General features: G+C 54.7%; 3 non-coding genes and 2 pseudogenes across 3 annotated transcripts; all 5 read right to left on the bottom strand.

Annotated features, from left to right (window-relative positions):
• Window positions 1–1,293: 1,293 nt before the first annotated feature.
• Window positions 1,294–1,412, bottom strand: LOC123629243. Its single transcript, XR_006731943.1, has one exon. It is a non-coding gene; the product is annotated as a 5S ribosomal RNA (ribosomal RNA).
• Window positions 1,413–2,605: 1,193 nt separating this feature from the next.
• LOC123629175 lies at window positions 2,606–2,724 on the bottom strand (annotated as a pseudogene).
• A 3,457-nt stretch (window positions 2,725–6,181) lies between these two features.
• LOC123629242 lies at window positions 6,182–6,300 on the bottom strand. Its single transcript, XR_006731942.1, has one exon. It is a non-coding gene; the product is annotated as a 5S ribosomal RNA (ribosomal RNA).
• Window positions 6,301–7,492: 1,192 nt separating this feature from the next.
• Window positions 7,493–7,611, bottom strand: LOC123629174 (annotated as a pseudogene).
• A 3,459-nt stretch (window positions 7,612–11,070) lies between these two features.
• Window positions 11,071–11,189, bottom strand: LOC123629240. Its single transcript, XR_006731940.1, has one exon. It is a non-coding gene; the product is annotated as a 5S ribosomal RNA (ribosomal RNA).
• Between the last annotated feature and the right edge of the window lie 817 nt (window positions 11,190–12,006).

Below are 12,006 nucleotides of genomic sequence, written 5' to 3'. Positions count from 1 at the left end.
TTAACAAACTACCTCAATGAGATAGTCCTATAACAGAGAGCAAAAACTTTCAAAGGAAAAGCAAGGAAAAGGATGACAGTCGAGATGGGATTTGTTTGGGAGAAGCGTTTTTGTGGTTCCACGCCTTGAGAAAAAGATACACAGCGGCTTCCGACATATGCATCAACTCCCATTTTTATAAGGTGAGTGGTGGGGTTTTGGTACGGTTAATTCGATTTAATATAATAATCATAATGATAATCATGATCATTATCATCATTCTTTAACATATCCCTTTCCCAAATTAAAAGAAAAAGAGAAAGAAGCAGACTGTAAGTTTCTAGATATAAACCCTGTTTAAATGGGATTATTTATTAATGTGGGGGAAATGATTAGTTTGGGGACTCTGTGTCCGTCTATGGAGGACTACGGGATAGCCTCTCCATCGATGGGAGCCATCATGTACGTTTTTGCTAAGTTTTCCATCGAAGTTGGCACCTTTGCCCCGTAGGTGCTGTGTGGATTTTCTGTGACTTTGAATGTTATCCTTTTCAAGAATTGCATTCATTATTGTGTATTTGCGAGGAAACAAGAAATATCGAAACTATCGATCGAATGTTGATTTCATCTAGAGCTATCTTGCTGGACTCACCTAGGATTTCTACAGGTCTCCCGCGCATAGGGGCAAACATTCTATTTTGAGAACCGTAGGAGGTGAGGAAAATGAAGAAAGGTGATTTTCCTTTCCCATATATTGTTAGTGTTTTCCCTTGTTGTAGTATGTTTTTGGAGCGTCTCTTGCAGTATCGAACAGAAGGATTTCCTATCGACACCCTGGTCTTGCTCGTGACTGTCCAAAGAATGCTTCTACCTCTTAATCCTTCAGAATATTTTCTAAAGATTTAGACGTTTGAAAAGTGTTTCTAGATGTCTTCGCATCTGGATTCTTAAGTTATGTTCCCGTGAACGGATAGCCAACTGTTTAGATTCTCTTCTTCTGCATATATGGATAGGATCCAATTTTTCCTTTCCCAGGGTGGTAACGTGGTCATCTCCTTGGACAACTTTAGACTGTGTCCTGAATTCAGAGCCGGTCGGTCCGAAGTTCCGGAGGCCCGGGCCTGCGGCAGGTGTGTGAGGGGCGGCAGCCTCGGGGACTGAGCCTCCACATCTCCAATCTGACCCTCTCTCCAGGGGCCACGGGGCGGGGTCCGGGCCGGCCGGGGGCGGGAGCCGGGGCGGGCGCGGAGGGCGAAGGCCCCCCCTCCCCTTCCCAGCCCAGGGGGGCGGGGCAGAAAGAGAGGCAGAGCAAAAAGCCTACGGCACCCGGGATTCCCAGGCGGTCTCCCATCCAAGTACTAACCGGGCCCGACCCTGCTTAGCTTCCGAGGTGAGACGAGATCGGGTGCGTTCAGGGTGGTCTGGCCGTAGACGAGGGCGGCCGCCCCCGGACGCCTCAAGAGGCCGAGCTGCTGCGACGCGTCCCTCCCTGCGCAGTCGGGTCCCTCCCGCCGCCCTGGCCCTTCGCTAGCCCACCTGCCCGGATCGGGGTGGGGGTGGGGGGCCAGGCGGAGCCTCACGGGTCTCGCGCGCGCACCCTCCCACCCCCACCCAAACCACGGACGCACCGCCGTCCCACACCCCGAGGAGCAGACCCACGGGCACGCGCGCAGGGACAGGCTTCCACGCGTGGGAGCGGAGGGCCGGAGCCGGAGAGTGCGCGAGAGAGGGCCCTCCGCCGGCCCACGCGAGGGCACGGTGGGGAGGGGCTTTGGGGCGGGGCCGGGAGGAGGAGGCAGGGCCGTGCCTGCCGCTGGTCCGTCACCCGGAGGTCCTGAAGATCTGCAGTGTCCCCCCCCCACCCCGCCACCCCACCCCCGTCTGGGGAGGACCGTTCTGCCCCGATTCCCCTCAGGGCCTGCGTGTGGCAGCAGCCCCCGCGCGGGGGCGGGGGGCGGCGCGGGGGGCCAGAGCCGGCTATCCTGTGGCCCGCTGGGGTGGGGTTTGGGGTGTGTAGCCAGGGGTCAAGGGGCCGGTGGGTGGTTTGGGTTTGGGTGCGTGCGCTCCGTGTGCTGTTGTGTGTCCTCTCTGCCCAGGTGGCCAGCGACTCGCCCTGTGCGGCGCGCCGGTGTGTCTCTCGGGAGCCCCGGCGGCGGCGAGGAGCCCGCCCGGCGTGAGGCCCGGGCCCGAGGCCCGGGTGTGCGGCGGAGAGAAAGTGCACGGTGGGCCGGGTGTCCGGGGGCCCAGGACACGGTTTGCCGCCGTGGGCTGTCCCGCGCCGGGTGTACGCGATGTCCCGGAGTGCGGGGCGGCGGGTGCGGGGTCGGGGGGAGAGGAGACCCAGCGGCACTTAGGGATCCCGCCGCCCGGCCCCGGCCCGGTGTGGGGCCCAGGGTTGGGGCTCCGCTGCCGGCCCAACGGAACGCCTGGGACGCTCTGCCGCTGCCGCCACCTGGCGGTGGTGCTGCAGCGGGGGAGAGGGGAGGAAGCCCCGGGCGGGGGCAGCGGGTCGCGCCGAGGGGGGGGAGGGGCCGGGGCCCGAGGGCGAAAGTGGGGGCGGGCGCAGAAGGCGGGGGGCCCCCCCCACCCCCGACCCCCCAGCGGGCGGGACAAAAGAAGAAGCAAAAGCCTACAGCACCCGGTATTCCCAGGCGGTCTCCCATCCAAGTACTAACCTGGCCCGACCCTGCTTAGCTTCCCAGACCAGAGGAGATCGGGCACGTTCAGGGTGCTATGGCCCTAGACGGCAGCGGCCGTCCCCGGACGCCTCGAGAGGCCCAGCTGCTACGCGGCCCTCCCGGCCCAGCGCCCCCCACCCGACCCCGCGCCCTCCTGCTGCCCAGTAGCCTTCAGAGCCTCGCTCTCTAGCTGCTACATACACACCAAACACTCAACACTTTGCCACAAACACATACACCAATGACAACAAAATTCAAACACTCAATAGCACATCTATTCAAAGCACGGAGGACACAAACGGGAGGACAATGTGTGACTTGTCAGATTCTACAGACGTCAGGAGCCCACATGAAGGCTCAGGGAAATATTCCAAAGGAGTGTGACGTGGCTCAGAGCTCCTTGGACATGAGCAGACTGGCTTCGGCGGACGGCAGCTCTTACATTTTCACAGTGCAGCCGGAACAATAGAAGGTTCCTTCCTCGCCTTTCCTAGTTCATGCAGTAGGAACCAGTCCACGGTTCTATGGTGCATGGCTACGATTATTCTGTGGGATCCTGCAAAGAAGAAATGCTGTTGGTGTCTTTGGGTACTGGGAATCTGGGTGTGAGAGGAAGAGGTGAAATCGGTAAAGTAATGTAAAAAAACTCTCAGTTCTCAGTTTGAACTTGGATTATCAGTGTAAACTCAATGTGTTTTCCTGTAATTTTTTTTTCTTTTCTTTCTCTCTTTCTTTCTTTTCTTTTCTTTTTTTTTTTTTTTTTTTTTTAAGTTTTTCCACGGAAAGTGCTGAGACATAGGTGCGAACTCGACACTAGTGCATTTCACCAGCCTCTAGATCGTGGTCTCCGCCAACCATCGTTATTAAACGGTCCTAAGACTTACTGGAGACATACGCTGACTTGAAGTCTGGGGCGGGAAACGCACGCTTCTCATACTGGGAAGCGCGGATGCTACCATATCCAACAGGACGAGGGTCACGTCAAAAGACACAGGAACCAGAATGAGTAGACTCCCGTTTGCCAAACACAGGACGGTTTGATCGCCAGCAAGTCTAATGATTGCAAGATATTGAAACACGTTAAATACGTTTAAATCCACGATGAAACCCCTCACAATGCAAAAATAGCTCGGGTCACTGCGGACAGCGGTAGGAAACAAAGGGAAATGGTGACAACCGGGGCTGCCCCCGACTAGTCGCGATGTATGGACACTCTTTCAAAAGACATCTCAACCCCTCACAAGGTATGGACTGTATTTGGACTGGATTCAAAGAAACTGAAATGAGCGTGTGTGTCTCAGGGAAACGCAAACATTGAGTACTTGCTGTTATCTCTAACACGGTGAAATTTTTACATGGAATAAGGTGGCTGTGAGTACCCTGAAAAAGGGAAGAAAGCCTCTACCTTTGATAGAAACATATTGACTTTTTATCGTTGGAGGGATATTATTAAGGGGATCATGAACTTAAGGTAGGAGGGGTATAAAAGAAACAAGATCTGGCCAGGGGTTGGTGATTTCTTGAGTCAGGGGAGTGAGAAAATACTCTACTATTCTTTCCGATTTTGTTTCTATTCCAAATTTCCCATCATGAAAAGTTTCCAAAGATACCATGAAGAGGGTCAAAAACAAGCTGCAAACAGGACAAGGTATCTGTAGCCCATATAATTGGCAAAATATTACTGTTACAGAATATCTACGTTTAATACGCTTAATACGCCTTTGGCCCCGTGTCCTCATTATTGGTCAAGGAAATGCAGAATAAAAAATGAAGCCAGATATAGTTTCCAACTCACCAGATTGAGGAAACTTAAGAAACTGATCACTGTGTTGGCTTTGAGGAAAACTCTTGCACACACCCTGCTGATATGGGAGGCGAAATTATAGGACCATTTGGAAAACACTGTAGCCTAAATGGAAATGAATAAACACTGGCATAATTCAGGAGCAAGCATATTCTCTGAGTAGCACGTACCAGAGAGAAGATAGGGCACATGTGACCAGGAAGCATCTAGGGTAATCCTCACGGGAGCCCCTTGTACACGGACCTACTCAAAGATCGGATAAAGATACTTCCGACTGATTCGTGCAGTGCCATTCTCTAGCAGCGCTGATGAACTGCAGCTTCCTGTGTAAGCGAGGAGTATTCTCCAAACAGAAGGTTTCCCCTGGCACACAAGTTACCCAGAAGGAATCCAGAATGGTTCCACATCTATTCTATAAACTGTGAAATTAACAAACTACCTCAATGAGATAGTCCTATAACAGAGAGCAAAAACTTTCAAAGGAAAAGCAAGGAAAAGGATGACAGTCGAGATGGGATTTGTTTGGGAGAAGCGTTTTTGTGGTTCCACGCCTTGAGAAAAAGATACACAGCGGCTTCCGACATATGCATCAACTCCCATTTTTATAAGGTGAGTGGTGGGGTTTTGGTACGGTTAATTCGATTTAATATAATAATCATAATGATAATCATGATCATTATCATCATTCTTTAACATATCCCTTTCCCAAATTAAAAGAAAAAGAGAAAGAAGCAGACTGTAAGTTTCTAGATATAAACCCTGTTTAAATGGGATTATTTATTAATGTGGGGGAAATGATTAGTTTGGGGACTCTGTGTCCGTCTATGGAGGACTACGGGATAGCCTCTCCATCGATGGGAGCCATCATGTACGTTTTTGCTAAGTTTTCCATCGAAGTTGGCACCTTTGCCCCGTAGGTGCTGTGTGGATTTTCTGTGACTTTGAATGTTATCCTTTTCAAGAATTGCATTCATTATTGTGTATTTGCGAGGAAACAAGAAATATCGAAACTATCGATCGAATGTTGATTTCATCTAGAGCTATCTTGCTGGACTCACCTAGGATTTCTACAGGTCTCCCGCGCATAGGGGCAAACATTCTATTTTGAGAACCGTAGGAGGTGAGGAAAATGAAGAAAGGTGATTTTCCTTTCCCATATATTGTTAGTGTTTTCCCTTGTTGTAGTATGTTTTTGGAGCGTCTCTTGCAGTATCGAACAGAAGGATTTCCTATCGACACCCTGGTCTTGCTCGTGACTGTCCAAAGAATGCTTCTACCTCTTAATCCTTCAGAATATTTTCTAAAGATTTAGACGTTTGAAAAGTGTTTCTAGATGTCTTCGCATCTGGATTCTTAAGTTATGTTCCCGTGAACGGATAGCCAACTGTTTAGATTCTCTTCTTCTGCATATATGGATAGGATCCAATTTTTCCTTTCCCAGGGTGGTAACGTGGTCATCTCCTTGGACAACTTTAGACTGTGTCCTGAATTCAGAGCCGGTCGGTCCGAAGTTCCGGAGGCCCGGGCCTGCGGCAGGTGTGTGAGGGGCGGCAGCCTCGGGGACTGAGCCTCCACATCTCCAATCTGACCCTCTCTCCAGGGGCCACGGGGCGGGGTCCGGGCCGGCCGGGGGCGGGAGCCGGGGCGGGCGCGGAGGGCGAAGGCCCCCCCTCCCCTTCCCAGCCCAGGGGGGCGGGGCAGAAAGAGAGGCAGAGCAAAAAGCCTACGGCACCCGGGATTCCCAGGCGGTCTCCCATCCAAGTACTAACCGGGCCCGACCCTGCTTAGCTTCCGAGGTGAGACGAGATCGGGTGCGTTCAGGGTGGTCTGGCCGTAGACGAGGGCGGCCGCCCCCGGACGCCTCAAGAGGCCGAGCTGCTGCGACGCGTCCCTCCCTGCGCAGTCGGGTCCCTCCCGCCGCCCTGGCCCTTCGCTAGCCCACCTGCCCGGATCGGGGTGGGGGTGGGGGGCCAGGCGGAGCCTCACGGGTCTCGCGCGCGCACCCTCCCACCCCCACCCAAACCACGGACGCACCGCCGTCCCACAGCCCGAGGAGCAGACCCACGGGCACGCGCGCAGGGACAGGCTTCCACGCGTGGGAGCGGAGGGCCGGAGCCGGAGAGTGCGCGAGAGAGGGCCCTCCGCCGGCCCACGCGAGGGCACGGTGGGGAGGGGCTTTGGGGCGGGGCCGGGAGGAGGAGGCAGGGCCGTGCCTGCCGCTGGTCCGTCACCCGGAGGTCCTGAAGATCTGCAGTGTCCCCCCCCACCCCGCCACCCCACCCCCGTCTGGGGAGGACCGTTCTGCCCCGATTCCCCTCAGGGCCTGCGTGTGGCAGCAGCCCCCGCGCGGGGGCGGGGGGCGGCGCGGGGGGCCAGAGCCGGCTATCCTGTGGCCCGCTGGGGTGGGGTTTGGGGTGTGTAGCCAGGGGTCAAGGGGCCGGTGGGTGGTTTGGGTTTGGGTGCGTGCGCTCCGTGTGCTGTTGTGTGTCCTCTCTGCCCAGGTGGCCAGCGACTCGCCCTGTGCGGCGCGCCGGTGTGTCTCTCGGGAGCCCCGGCGGCGGCGAGGAGCCCGCCCGGCGTGAGGCCCGGGCCCGAGGCCCGGGTGTGCGGCGGAGAGAAAGTGCACGGTGGGCCGGGTGTCCGGGGGCCCAGGACACGGTTTGCCGCCGTGGGCTGTCCCGCGCCGGGTGTACGCGATGTCCCGGAGTGCGGGGCGGCGGGTGCGGGGTCGGGGGGAGAGGAGACCCAGCGGCACTTAGGGATCCCGCCGCCCGGCCCCGGCCCGGTGTGGGGCCCAGGGTTGGGGCTCCGCTGCCGGCCCAACGGAACGCCTGGGACGCTCTGCCGCTGCCGCCACCTGGCGGTGGTGCTGCAGCGGGGGAGAGGGGAGGAAGCCCCGGGCGGGGGCAGCGGGTCGCGCCGAGGGGGGGGAGGGGCCGGGGCCCGAGGGCGAAAGTGGGGGCGGGCGCAGAAGGCGGGGGGGCCCCCCCACCCCCGACCCCCCAGCGGGCGGGACAAAAGAAGAAGCAAAAGCCTACAGCACCCGGTATTCCCAGGCGGTCTCCCATCCAAGTACTAACCTGGCCCGACCCTGCTTAGCTTCCCAGACCAGAGGAGATCGGGCACGTTCAGGGTGCTATGGCCCTAGACGGCAGCGGCCGTCCCCGGACGCCTCGAGAGGCCCAGCTGCTACGCGGCCCTCCCGGCCCAGCGCCCCCCACCCGACCCCGCGCCCTCCTGCTGCCCAGTAGCCTTCAGAGCCTCGCTCTCTAGCTGCTACATACACACCAAACACTCAACACTTTGCCACAAACACATACACCAATGACAACAAAATTCAAACACTCAATAGCACATCTATTCAAAGCACGGAGGACACAAACGGGAGGACAATGTGTGACTTGTCAGATTCTACAGACGTCAGGAGCCCACATGAAGGCTCAGGGAAATATTCCAAAGGAGTGTGACGTGGCTCAGAGCTCCTTGGACATGAGCAGACTGGCTTCGGCGGACGGCAGCTCTTACATTTTCACAGTGCAGCCGGAACAATAGAAGGTTCCTTCCTCGCCTTTCCTAGTTCATGCAGTAGGAACCAGTCCACGGTTCTATGGTGCATGGCTACGATTATTCTGTGGGATCCTGCAAAGAAGAAATGCTGTTGGTGTCTTTGGGTACTGGGAATCTGGGTGTGAGAGGAAGAGGTGAAATCGGTAAAGTAATGTAAAAAAACTCTCAGTTCTCAGTTTGAACTTGGATTATCAGTGTAAACCCAATGTGTTTTCCTGTAATTTTTTTTTCTTTTCTTTCTCTCTTTCTTTCTTTTCTTTTCTTTTTTTTTTTTTTTTTTTTTTTTAAGTTTTTCCACGGAAAGTGCTGAGACATAGGTGCGAACTCGACACTAGTGCATTTCACCAGCCTCTAGATCGTGGTCTCCGCCAACCATCGTTATTAAACGGTCCTAAGACTTACTGGAGACATACGCTGACTTGAAGTCTGGGGCGGGAAACGCACGCTTCTCATACTGGGAAGCGCGGATGCTACCATATCCAACAGGACGAGGGTCACGTCAAAAGACACAGGAACCAGAATGAGTAGACTCCCGTTTGCCAAACACAGGACGGTTTGATCGCCAGCAAGTCTAATGATTGCAAGATATTGAAACACGTTAAATACGTTTAAATCCACGATGAAACCCCTCACAATGCAAAAATAGCTCGGGTCACTGCGGACAGCGGTAGGAAACAAAGGGAAATGGTGACAACCGGGGCTGCCCCCGACTAGTCGCGATGTATGGACACTCTTTCAAAAGACATCTCAACCCCTCACAAGGTATGGACTGTATTTGGACTGGATTCAAAGAAACTGAAATGAGCGTGTGTGTCTCAGGGAAACGCAAACATTGAGTACTTGCTGTTATCTCTAACACGGTGAAATTTTTACATGGAATAAGGTGGCTGTGAGTACCCTGAAAAAGGGAAGAAAGCCTCTACCTTTGATAGAAACATATTGACTTTTTATCGTTGGAGGGATATTATTAAGGGGATCATGAACTTAAGGTAGGAGGGGTATAAAAGAAACAAGATCTGGCCAGGGGTTGGTGATTTCTTGAGTCAGGGGAGTGAGAAAATACTCTACTATTCTTTCCGATTTTGTTTCTATTCCAAATTTCCCATCATGAAAAGTTTCCAAAGATACCATGAAGAGGGTCAAAAACAAGCTGCAAACAGGACAAGGTATCTGTAGCCCATATAATTGGCAAAATATTACTGTTACAGAATATCTACGTTTAATACGCTTAATACGCCTTTGGCCCCGTGTCCTCATTATTGGTCAAGGAAATGCAGAATAAAAAATGAAGCCAGATATAGTTTCCAACTCACCAGATTGAGGAAACTTAAGAAACTGATCACTGTGTTGGCTTTGAGGAAAACTCTTGCACACACCCTGCTGATATGGGAGGCGAAATTATAGGACCATTTGGAAAACACTGTAGCCTAAATGGAAATGAATAAACACTGGCATAATTCAGGAGCAAGCATATTCTCTGAGTAGCACGTACCAGAGAGAAGATAGGGCACATGTGACCAGGAAGCATCTAGGGTAATCCTCACGGGAGCCCCTTGTACACGGACCTACTCAAAGATCGGATAAAGATACTTCCGACTGATTCGTGCAGTGCCATTCTCTAGCAGCGCTGATGAACTGCAGCTTCCTGTGTAAGCGAGGAGTATTCTCCAAACAGAAGGTTTCCCCTGGCACACAAGTTACCCAGAAGGAATCCAGAATGGTTCCACATCTATTCTATAAACTGTGAAATTAACAAACTACCTCAATGAGATAGTCCTATAACAGAGAGCAAAAACTTTCAAAGGAAAAGCAAGGAAAAGGATGACAGTCGAGATGGGATTTGTTTGGGAGAAGCGTTTTTGTGGTTCCACGCCTTGAGAAAAAGATACACAGCGGCTTCCGACATATGCATCAACTCCCATTTTTATAAGGTGAGTGGTGGGGTTTTGGTACGGTTAATTCGATTTAATATAATAATCATAATGATAATCATGATCATTATCATCATTCTTTAACATATCCCTTTCCCAAATTAAAAGAAAAAGAGAAAGAAGCAGACTGTAAGTTTCTAGATATAAACCCTGTTTAAATGGGATTATTTATTAATGTGGGGGAAATGATTAGTTTGGGGACTCTGTGTCCGTCTATGGAGGACTACGGGATAGCCTCTCCATCGATGGGAGCCATCATGTACGTTTTTGCTAAGTTTTCCATCGAAGTTGGCACCTTTGCCCCGTAGGTGCTGTGTGGATTTTCTGTGACTTTGAATGTTATCCTTTTCAAGAATTGCATTCATTAGTGTGTATTTGCGAGGAAACAAGAAATATCGAAACTATCGATCGAATGTTGATTTCATCTAGAGCTATCTTGCTGGACTCACCTAGGATTTCTACAGGTCTCCCGCGCATAGGGGCAAACATTCTATTTTGAGAACCGTAGGAGGTGAGGAAAATGAAGAAAGGTGATTTTCCTTTCCCATATATTGTTAGTGTTTTCCCTTGTTGTAGTATGTTTTTGGAGCGTCTCTTGCAGTATCGAACAGAAGGATTTCCTATCGACACCCTGGTCTTGCTCGTGACTGTCCAAAGAATGCTTCTACCTCTTAATCCTTCAGAATATTTTCTAAAGATTTAGACGTTTGAAAAGTGTTTCTAGATGTCTTCGCATCTGGATTCTTAAGTTATGTTCCCGTGAACGGATAGCCAACTGTTTAGATTCTCTTCTTCTGCATATATGGATAGGATCCAATTTTTCCTTTCCCAGGGTGGTAACGTGGTCATCTCCTTGGACAACTTTAGACTGTGTCCTGAATTCAGAGCCGGTCGGTCCGAAGTTCCGGAGGCCCGGGCCTGCGGCAGGTGTGTGAGGGGCGGCAGCCTCGGGGACTGAGCCTCCACATCTCCAATCTGACCCTCTCTCCAGGGGCCACGGGGCGGGGTCCGGGCCGGCCGGGGGCGGGAGCCGGGGCGGGCGCGGAGGGCGAAGGCCCCCCCTCCCCTTCCCAGCCCAGGGGGGCGGGGCAGAAAGAGAGGCAGAGCAAAAAGCCTACGGCACCCGGGATTCCCAGGCGGTCTCCCATCCAAGTACTAACCGGGCCCGACCCTGCTTAGCTTCCGAGGTGAGACGAGATCGGGTGCGTTCAGGGTGGTCTGGCCGTAGACGAGGGCGGCCGCCCCCGGACGCCTCAAGAGGCCGAGCTGCTGCGACGCGTCCCTCCCTGCGCAGTCGGGTCCCTCCCGCCGCCCTGGCCCTTCGCTAGCCCACCTGCCCGGATCGGGGTGGGGGTGGGGGGCCAGGCGGAGCCTCACGGGTCTCGCGCGCGCACCCTCCCACCCCCACCCAAACCACGGACGCACCGCCGTCCCACAGCCCGAGGAGCAGACCCACGGGCACGCGCGCAGGGACAGGCTTCCACGCGTGGGAGCGGAGGGCCGGAGCCGGAGAGTGCGCGAGAGAGGGCCCTCCGCCGGCCCACGCGAGGGCACGGTGGGGAGGGGCTTTGGGGCGGGGCCGGGAGGAGGAGGCAGGGCCGTGCCTGCCGCTGGTCCGTCACCCGGAGGTCCTGAAGATCTGCAGTGTCCCCCCCCACCCCGCCACCCCACCCCCGTCTGGGGAGGACCGTTCTGCCCCGATTCCCCTCAGGGCCTGCGTGTGGCAGCAGCCCCCGCGCGGGGGCGGGGGGCGGCGCGGGGGGCCAGAGCCGGCTATCCTGTGGCCCGCTGGGGTGGGGTTTGGGGTGTGTAGCCAGGGGTCAAGGGGCCGGTGGGTGGTTTGGGTTTGGGTGCGTGCGCTCCGTGTGCTGTTGTGTGTCCTCTCTGCCCAGGTGGCCAGCGACTCGCCCTGTGCGGCGCGCCGGTGTGTCTCTCGGGAGCCCCGGCGGCGGCGAGGAGCCCGCCCGGCGTGAGGCCCGGGCCCGAGGCCCGGGTGTGCGGCGGAGAGAAAGTGCACGGTGGGCCGGGTGTCCGGGGGCCCAGGACA

The sequence above is a fragment of the Lemur catta genome, assembly GCF_020740605.2.
Source record: "Lemur catta isolate mLemCat1 chromosome 20 unlocalized genomic scaffold, mLemCat1.pri SUPER_20_unloc_1, whole genome shotgun sequence".
Classification (NCBI taxonomy): Eukaryota; Metazoa; Chordata; class Mammalia; order Primates; family Lemuridae; genus Lemur; species Lemur catta.
Note: the sequence above shows the minus strand (reverse complement) of the source record. Positions and strands in the feature narration are given on the sequence as shown.